At 44.4% G+C, this 9,969-nt stretch overlaps 1 non-coding gene and 1 pseudogene across 1 annotated transcript; one reads left to right on the forward strand and one right to left on the reverse strand.

Moving 5' to 3' along the window:
• The first annotated feature begins 653 nt into the window (after positions 1-653).
• On the forward strand, positions 654-791 carry LOC136462096 (small nucleolar RNA Z247). Its single transcript, XR_010760616.1, has one exon. It is a non-coding gene; the product is annotated as a small nucleolar RNA Z247 (small nucleolar RNA).
• Positions 792-3,423: 2,632 nt separating this feature from the next.
• LOC136458120 (chitinase 10-like) lies at positions 3,424-4,350 on the reverse strand (annotated as a pseudogene).
• Positions 4,351-9,969: the final 5,619 nt, after the last annotated feature.

Below are 9,969 nucleotides of genomic sequence, written 5' to 3' on the forward strand. Positions count from 1 at the left end.
AGGGCAATCATCACTGCTAGATGGTAACATAGACTGGCAATGATGAGGGACTATCACCAGCAGTTCGTGTTACCAACCAGTGGTGATAATCGCCCCCATTTTCAGCGGCGGTTCGTAACACGAATCGGTAGTGATGAGCATCACGAAAGATTTGGAGCAAACTGGCAGTGAAAACATCATGTGATGATGAATCTTGTAGTAGTGCAGGCTCTTCATCACCAGAGGTGAGAATCTTTCCAAGTCTATGTTCTATGAGAGATAAACATGTCATCCATGCGATGCACAATGCATGGCTGGTAGGCTTCCTTGATGCCTCTATGGCCATTCCTGATCTCTGGATTAATGATAAGAATGATAGAAAGATTGTGTACAAGTCGAACCATGTGTATGCCAAGTGGCTGGCTAGAGACCTGCATGTTCTTAGCTACTTGCTATCACCCTTTCTAGTCAAGATTGGCACAGGTGGTGGCAACTATATGGAATTGCAGATCAAGTATGAAGAGGGCTCGGGGCCATCTATGCCTCGTAAACTCGTGCCATGGTTATCAACCATAGGATCGCGTAGCAACTTCCTAGAAGGGAATAACCCTAATGATTGCTGAATATATCAGTAGATGAAGGTGTTAGTTGGTGTGTTGACATTTATTGTCAAGCCCCTTGATGTTGAAGAATTTGTTTGGTACATTGTTGCTGACTTGGACATGGAATATAACCCTATTGTTTCTGAAGTTCTTGCTCATGTTGAACCAATTTCATTTGGAGAACTTTATTCAAATTACTTAGCTACAAGCAATATATTGATTCTTGTACAATGGAGGTTCCCATTCATACACAAATTCTTCATCGCGTGGTGGCATTCATGGAGACAATTATTTTTTCCGTGGTGGTAGCCACGACTCGATCTATGTCGGCAAAAATAGAAGCCACCCTTACTTTCTCCAACAACATGAGTGGAAACTAACCCCACAGCAATACTAGATACCATGTTTGCTTCAAGAAGGACATTCATTTTGCCTCACAATGCTGGCACATATTCGAAGAGAACTTTGTGCACGATGAATGAAATGTTGTTGTTGCACCATCGTTCTACAACTTGGATTCGATCTTAGTATATACAAATCAACACTGGTGCCACAGATCAACACCACTAGTGAGTAGGAAAAGCCTAAAATGAGTGAGAAGCATGGTGGCAATGACCAGAGATCCATGTTGCAAATGCTTTAGGTATGGAAATTAGATATGTTGGTCCATCTACTATGCATACAGTGAGTAGGAATCTTGTTCCCAAAGATGTTCTTCATGTCCCTAATGCTTCAAAGAATCTAATCTATGTTCATTAACTTCCTACCAATAATAATGTTTTTTACAAAATTTTCACCAAAAGACTTTCTAGTTAGAGTGTAACGAGGAAAACACTTATGCAAGGGAAATGTGGATGCGGCCTATACCCCCATTCCATGTGGTTCACTTTGGTTAGAAAGCTTGCTTGTGGCACCATGAAACCTTCATCCAACACATGACATAATCAGTAAGGACACCCATCTTTTTCCATTGTTCATCAGAATACTTGTTAGAATATATTTATACAAGTGAAAACAAGAAACAATCTATTTTGATGCATGTCCAAAAGGCAAGAGCCATCTGTTTCCCTATCCTACATGTACCAATGTTTAGCTTGTGTTTCATGATGTTTGTGTCATGCTACTAAATTAATTAGTAAGTAGAAAACGATGTCATGTTTAGTGATGATAATAGTAAATTTACCAATGTTTATATTCTTAAGCACATGTCTAAAGTATTTACGGTTTACCATGATTTTCAAACCTTAGTTGATAGATGATTTGATCAAAAAATCATTGTTGTACAAACAAATTAGGAAGGAGAGTACGGAAGCCAACACTCCTTTTCACTATTAATATTAGTATGTCTCACGGTTTTGAGACAACCGCGGTGATAATTATCACTGCCAGCTTATGGGCCAAGAGGTCCCTTTTGGGTAGTCCACCGACGGTGATAAACATTTTCACCGCCGGCCTAGCGTATCCGGCGGCGGACATAGTATCGGCCTTCTCCATCGCACCATGCGTGCGACTAGCGGTAGAACGTTTTAGCACTGCCGGTGATTCATACAATACGCGATGCAATAAGAAACATGCGGAGATTATAATTTTTTGCCGCTGGTTTTTAGATGGAAGGACACGCCACCATTAAATCCGGCGGTGAAAGAAACTACCACTTTGGTGCGCCTTATGATCTGGCGGTGAAAATCACAAAATGCATCATGTGCCATGTCAGCAGTGATAAGAAGTTACCAATCAGTGGTGATAATCGCCTCCATTTTCAACAGCAGTTCGTAAGACGAACCGGCAGTGATGAGCATCACCAAAGGTTTGGAGCAAACCGGCGGCGAATGTGTCATGGACCCCATCACCTGCTAAACCGGAGCCAACCATGCAATGGACTCTACTATTCTCTTCGCTTCCAGACCTGAAGGACAGGGATCTCGTCCATGCTACATTAGAGCAACAGAGCTCAACAAGAACCAGAGGAGGAGGCTGCAGTTTCACTATGCCAGCAATCAACTGCTGTATTATCCTGAAGTCTGAAATTATGCATACCCAGGAGACATCAGCCACTAGTGCAACAGTAAGACAAGATAGGAAAACAAAAATACTAGGGAGCCATACTTTTTAAAACGCAATTCATATTTCAGTATTGAAAGCTCAGAACTCATTTTAACATGACTAGATAAAATGTTACTGTTTGTGCAGAACAATTTTATTTGCACCTCTGTTGGAAACCCGCTGATTACAACATCTGCCATAAAAAATGCACTACGTTATATACCCTTTACCTGTACCAATCAAACCAAATATGCAAAATTCAGAATTATTTGAAAGCAGCAGGTCATGCGTCTCTGTCATCCGAGGAAACAGAAGAAACTAAGCAAGAAAATAGTGAGGTAAAAATCTCCAATTTTTTGTTTGTTTGAAACATGCTCACATGCTGTCCTGAACGCCGAACTTCTTGCATCTCCCAAGGGTGCAGTACCAGGTTCGACGATGAGTAGGGGCGCCCCCCAAAATTTGTAAAAACAATGGTTTTGTCTAGATTTTCACCATATATGGACCCCCAATAGCAAAAGTCTATGCACCCATAAGGCAAGTGCACCACCCTTTAGTTTACTCTAGCTTCACCAATGACGATGAACGTGCCGCCGTCCATGAGACGACGACTCCCTTCTCTCTTTGTTGATTGCCGTGCATGGAAGACTAATTTGCATAATTAGCAGTATACAGACGGTTGAGGCAAAGCGTGTAGCTCACAGGTGATGTCGTCTACTGTTCTTTAGTCATATATGTTTGTATGTATAGGTCAGAGAACAAGAGAATACGTACATTCATCCAAAAAGCTAATATACTTTGATTAACTCTGATAGAAACAGCTTAAAGAACCCCGCGTTAATCAATTAGTGGCTACCACTAGGCACTAGTACGGCTGCTGGTGTGCGCAGTCGAGGTTGGCGCCGGCGTCGACGTTGAAGATCTGGCAGTACCTCTGGTAGAACCCAATCCGGTTGTTGACCCGGGCGTCGTCTGTGCGATTGCACTCGAGCCCGCCGTTGACGATGTTGGTGACGAGCCCGAACCCGTCCGGTTGGCCGCCGCGTCGGCGGCGGCAGGGCGGTACTCGCCGACCATGACCTCGTGGCATGACGGCTTGGGCCGGCGCGGCGTCATCCAGAACCACAGCGCCGTCCGGAACGCGGCCTCGGAGCAGTTGGCCACCACCTCCGGGTTGCGCAGGCCGTCGAAGCCCAGCGCCTGCCCCGCCGGCCCGTAGTTGAAGTTCCAGGACAGCTGGATGGGGCCCCGGCCGTGGTAGGACTTGCCCGGGTAGCAAGGCCACTGCATGTCCGTCGCGTCGCAGTAGTTGCTTGCCGGCCTGATCTCCTCCTTGTAGCACAGGCCCCACGCGTACTGGCCGTCCGGCGCCGTCGCCCAACCATCAGTGGTCTCGTGAGAGATTTGCAGGAAGAAGGCTGCGACCTCGCGCTTGCGGGTGCTGAGGTCGCCCGTGGCGGTGATCTTGGGGAACGTCCTGGCGGCCTGGATGAAGGAGGCGTAGGTGTAGAAGCCCTTGGCGGGGCAGGCGTCGTCGTCCTTGTGCAGGAACAGGGAGTTGTACAGCTGCTCGCTGACGAGGGCCGCCACAGGGGCAGGGGCAGGGCTCCAGTGCTCAGGGCCGTACCTCGCCTGCGCTACGCGGATGCCGACACTGCCGGAAGCAACAAAGGAAAGCGACCACGGCGATCCACAAGGCGCCGTGCACGGCGCAAGAATACGCCATTGTCGTCGATGATGATTGCGATCAAGCTGCGAGTGTCACCAGGGATCTAGCGCTAGTGCGTGCGTGGGGTTTGTATTGGATTACGGAACGAGTGCTGGAGCGGCATGTTGGCACAGGCGTGCGCTACATATAGAGGTGTCGTTCTGCTAGTGGAGCGCGCGTCGGGACGCATGGAAGAGACAAGGACGGCCGGTCGATGGTGGATGGTGGTGGTGAGGTGACTGATGGGTGCACTGGTCCACCGCGCCATCGCGCTGGTTGACTTGATCTTGCAGATCTGAGGCTGCCATGCATCGTTGTGCGAGCCGGTCACTTGAAAATGGACAGAATGGAGAGGGAACAGAGGCCGACCAAGCTGAAGCAAAATACAGGAGCCTGTTGCGTTTTGAATTGGGTATTTGTTGCACTTCTCCACTGTAACACCCAGGGTGTTAGGCTTGCATAATTGTACTTGCATTGCATGAGCATGAGCATCATTCATTCATGCATAAGCATTTTCATATGGAACGTGCAATTGAAACATGTGAAACATGACTTGTATTTTATGTTTTTCTTATATGTATGCTTATGATCATGTGTGATTGAGTGCAAGTGGGTGATGTTAGCAACTAAAATACCTTAGCTACACTTAGGATGCATAATGGAACAATGTTTGTGTAGAACATTTCACCTAATCAAGCCCCTAAGTCTTGATGTGTTTAGTTTGACCTAGGGAACCAAATTGTTTGACCTTTTATGAACTGCAAGTTAGAAGTTTTGCATGGCTGAGCAACCTAAAGCAAAGTTGTAGCAAATTATATATTGAACAAACTTTGTTGAGAGGCCAAGTCATGAAAATATGTGGAACAGTCCCAAACATGGCCCACAAGTCAGATTTGGGTGCTGATTCAGCACTTAGAAAATTTTCTAAGTCTTGCATTGAGTTTCAGTTTTGGGTAGGCTACTTTGGTCCTTAATAGTTTGAAAACCGTGGAGTTTTAGATAAAGTTGATATTGACAATGTTGGAGCTTACCTATAGATCAACCACTTTGATTAATGGACCTCTTGCTAATTCACCGTGGTTTAGGATTTAGGAGGGGAAGAAAACTCGCTGACAGTCGATTGATGCTGCACCTGATGATCATCCGGCTGGTCAGTCGTGACTGACAGAGCTCAGGCCGCGCGCGCCATTTGGAGGCCATACGCCGGCGCTGCCCCCACCGGTCAGGCCGTCGTGGACACGACGATGCCACGCACCTGCTAGCTCATTTACTCGCCTCGCCCGCGCTCATTCGCTTCGTCCGCGCCACTCATAGCCAAGCGCCGCGCCTCCGCCATTGCTACCAAGCGCGTCGCCGTCGCGTAGCTCCTCCGCCGGCCAGCTGCTAAGCAATTGTTCGCGCGCATAGAAGCGCCTTGCACTGCTCTACTCGTTCGAACCCTTCGCAATCTCATTCGTGGACAGGTGAGGGCCCATTGGCCAATCCCGTCACCACTGCCATGTCTGGCGCCTCGTCGGAGCGCGAGCTCGCCGTGGACCAAGCTCACCACCGCTCCTCCGTGCCCCCCTTCCTCTGTATTGTCTTCCTCGTGCCTCGTAGTTGCTCTAACCCTACCTCGCCTAACCACTATCGCTCGGACGTCGCCAGCGTGTGAGTCTCGCCGGAGTGAGGTCCGCCTCCGCGCGAGCATTTCCGCGACCATGCTTCCCGAGCGCATCTCCTAACCCTAGAGTAGCATAGATAGCTTCGCCTGAGCACCGTGATGCTGTAGCGCGTCTCGTCTGGTCCAGCCATGGCCGGAGACAGCCGGTGCACCGCCGTGCTGCGCCGCCGTGCCGCCATGGCAGGCGACGAGCCACCTCCCGTGCACCTCCATGCTAACCACCTACATGAATCGATGTGGGAGAGAGAGTGAGGATCATCACTGTGGGGTCAGTTTTGCCGGAGGGTTCACCGTCAGCGAGCTACGTCGGTTGACCGCCGTCCCCTGCTCTGGTTAGACTGACCTATGGGGTCCACTGACGTGTGGGTCCCGAATATTTGTGACTGCAGTGCTTGATTTTTTGTATTTCTTTCCTGATTTGAATGCTATCTTTGGAAAATAACATCTAGGGTTTAAAATGTCCAATTGAGGTCATCCAAATTTTGTTGTGTTGCTTATGAAGTGTAGAATGTGGTAAAATTATAAAGGGAACATATTCTATGAATTTAATTTGAGAATTAAATAAATCTACAAAGGTGCTTTTTATATGTGTAGAAAGTTGTGAATTTCATATCTGGAGTTCTAGTGCTCCATTAATTGTGAAATTTTTATAATGGGTTGTTCTGGATATGCTTAATCTATGATAAAAATTCCAAGTCTAGTGCATGCATAATAATTTAGTTACAAATTTCTTTATAAGCAACCCTATATCATTGTGCTATTTTTCATGGTAAAAATATGCATCCTTTGAGCATGAAACTTTTTGTACAGTGTTATTGTGTTGTAATGAACCCAAAAAAAATACAAATCTGTTGCTTGACACTTTTCACTAGGGTTTCCTATTTATGCCATTTTAAGCCCTGCTGGTTTGTCATTTTTGTGTAGGATGTTATATTTGTTCAAATGATGTGAAATTTATACAGTAGTCTATTGCAAATATGTATAAGCTACTTTAATTTCTGTGGAATTTTCTGTACACTTTGGCTAGGTGTTTATTATTTAACCTAATTATCTAAATAAACTAATAAAGGCATGAAAAGAATTTATTTAGGAATAGCCACTATGTTTTCTAGTGTTTAGTTGATGTATGTTAACTACTGATAACATTGGTAGTGCTCTTGGTACTATTCTTATATGTAGTGAAATATTATTTTCCCTATAATTCACTTATGGCGAATTTCTAGATAGATTTTAGAGTTAAACAAATTAATTGGTGAAAATGATGTTTGCTTTGAATTTTGTCAATAACAAAGTTGTAGAGAACTTGTTTATCCAGCTTGTGTCAAAATTTCAAGGCATTTGGCCTAGTAGTTTGAGAGTTATATCAGTTGGAAGACAGCACTCCCAACTGCCTGCTCTCTGGAATCCACAGACAGTTTTGTAAGATCATTCTGTTTGACCTAGTTTTAGTTTGAATTAGACTTTGGTGATTAAACAAAAGTTGTAGACAATTTTATAAGATTTCCAGAAAGTCTTAGATCATGGTAATTGGACCTGCATAACTCCATTTATGGATCAAACTTGTAGCTGCTGTTTACAACCAGAAAACTGTTGAATGTAATGAATGACTTGTTTGCTTGATATGAGTTGATGTGATGATTTAGGTGCTAGGCTAATTAAGATAAATTGTTAGTTGCAGGTTCTAGACCTCTCACTAAAGATGAACAACTTTATCTTAGGTTGTTAGAGCTTGGTGAGTGTGTAGTTCTTATTTTCTAAAAGAGATATGCACCTACTCAGTAAAATAGATATTAATCTTGTATCATCGTGTCATTCATGTGTCCATCTATACATGGCTGTACATTTCATCATCACCTTCCATCTCATGTGCATGCATGACTCTTATGCTATGCATATGTATGCAATAGGTGTTCCGGAGGGAGTCACGCTTCTAGAATTCGAGCAAGGACTTCCGGAGGAGCAGCAGCAAGCTCAAGAGTTGGAGATGCAGGCCCCAGAAGAAGGAGCCAACGAGGAAGTTCTTGAGTGTCCCGATCACCAACCATCCTCTTTTCTAAAAGGCAAGCCCCAGAGCATTCTAAGTCTCCTATGTTTTGAAAATGATTACTTTGAATATCTTTATATGTTTGATGCGTTAAGTGATAGGAACTGGATGCAAACACTTGTTGCATATATATCTATTCCTTGTCTAGTACACGTACCCTGAATCCTATTTAGGTCCAGGAGCGAATCAAAGCTTAGCCTTGCTTAGACTGGTAAAGCTAGGTGATTTCCTGTCACCTGTAATCTAGGATGATGTCTGGTCACGGTTGGCTATATTTGCTATCATGAAAAATAACCATGTGTTAATAATGAATTGAGATCAGACGAGATGTCGATAGAGAAGCAACAAGGCAAGGAGGTCTTGGGTGTGGACCTATCCCCACCTGTGTCGGTTAAGGACCGATTCGCTGTACGTCCTCATATCATGTTGAACGCATGCCTATCACTTAATTGGCCGGATAACTCGTTTCGACCGCGAAGCCGAGTAGCTCAATTCAGGCCGGGAATTGAAAAGTGAAAGTGCGAACTCTGGCGGTAGTAAGGATGTGCGAGGAGCTATTGGCATAAGTCCAAAGGTGAGATTGACCACCTGGTAGAGTGGACTCCCTGAGAGTGCGGCGCTGGGCGGACCCATGAATTTGTTCCTGAGTTGTACCAAAGGTGACCCGAGGCAACCACTGATCAGGTTGATTGGGTTTGTGTTAGGAATAATTACCTAGCTGGGTAGGAATCGATTCGAATCACCATCTCTCCCGGATAGTGAGAACTTGACTGAGCAGCGGCAACGTAGATACACTTAATTGAACTTGATGGTTATAATGATGATGATGATGTAACAACATTGTACCGAATATGGTTACTAATGCTTGGAGTCAATTAGTTGCTTGCTCTAGTACAAGTGCTAATCTAGATGACATGTTAATATTGATAACTTGCTACTTAATTAATAATTTAAGTTATGCTCTTGTATCATTAAAGCTTTTATGCAAAATGGTTGTCAAGCAAGATCCACCGATAAAGCCTTGTATACTCCTTGGTGTCATTTATTTTTAGTTTACGACGGGTAAGTCTAGCAGAGTACATTCTTGTACTCAGGGTTTATTCCCTCTTGTTGCAGATGACGTGCTTTATAACGGCTACTGCAAGTATTGTCTCCACCCTACGGGGGATGAAGACTAGATCACGGGCATGATCTTCTATGTTATCTTATCATGTTGCTTTTGCTAGATATGACTATGGAACTAGCTTGTATTTGAACTAAGTGTGTGTGATGGTCCTAAACTACTTTGCTTCCGCTATTTGTGAACTCGTGTTGTAATAACTATGTGAACTCTAATGTATGAGATACTTGTGAACTACTTGTGAAATGTATGTAACATGTGGCTTGTTATGTTGAATTACTAAGATCTTGGTTGTATGCAGGTTGGTTTGAAATCCTTCGTGGTTTCAGTTGACTATCGGGTTTATATGGGTTCAAGTGTGACAAGTTTGATCACTCCAGTGATTGGTTTTGTACTTATGCTCTTATAAATTGGTCGGTTCTATTATAGCTGACATCAGAGCTAGATTCAACATTAAACATGCCATATGTATATTTAAAACAAAGGTTTTTGTTTGCAAAAAATCAGTTTTGACAACTTATAGCTACTTATATATAGGCGTGTTCAAATATGAAATTTTATCTAAGTGTACCAGTGGTCATATCCTCTATGCCCAAATAAGGACTTTTAGGTGGCTTACTTAAGTAATGACTTTGGGGGGTAATTGCTTGGATTTTATTTCGTCGTCCATACGGCGTGCTATTGTATGGATGCCATCCGCTTGGGTTGTAATGTATGGATCAATTGCCTCTATTCCTAGGTAAGTGTGAGTTGTGAGAGCATGACCGTCCAACTGTCGGTCTAGGGGAGAGTTAGTTGTGGTTACTGGAA

The sequence above is a fragment of the Miscanthus floridulus genome, chromosome 6, assembly GCF_019320115.1.
Source record: "Miscanthus floridulus cultivar M001 chromosome 6, ASM1932011v1, whole genome shotgun sequence".
In the NCBI taxonomy this organism is placed as follows: domain Eukaryota; kingdom Viridiplantae; phylum Streptophyta; class Magnoliopsida; order Poales; family Poaceae; genus Miscanthus; species Miscanthus floridulus.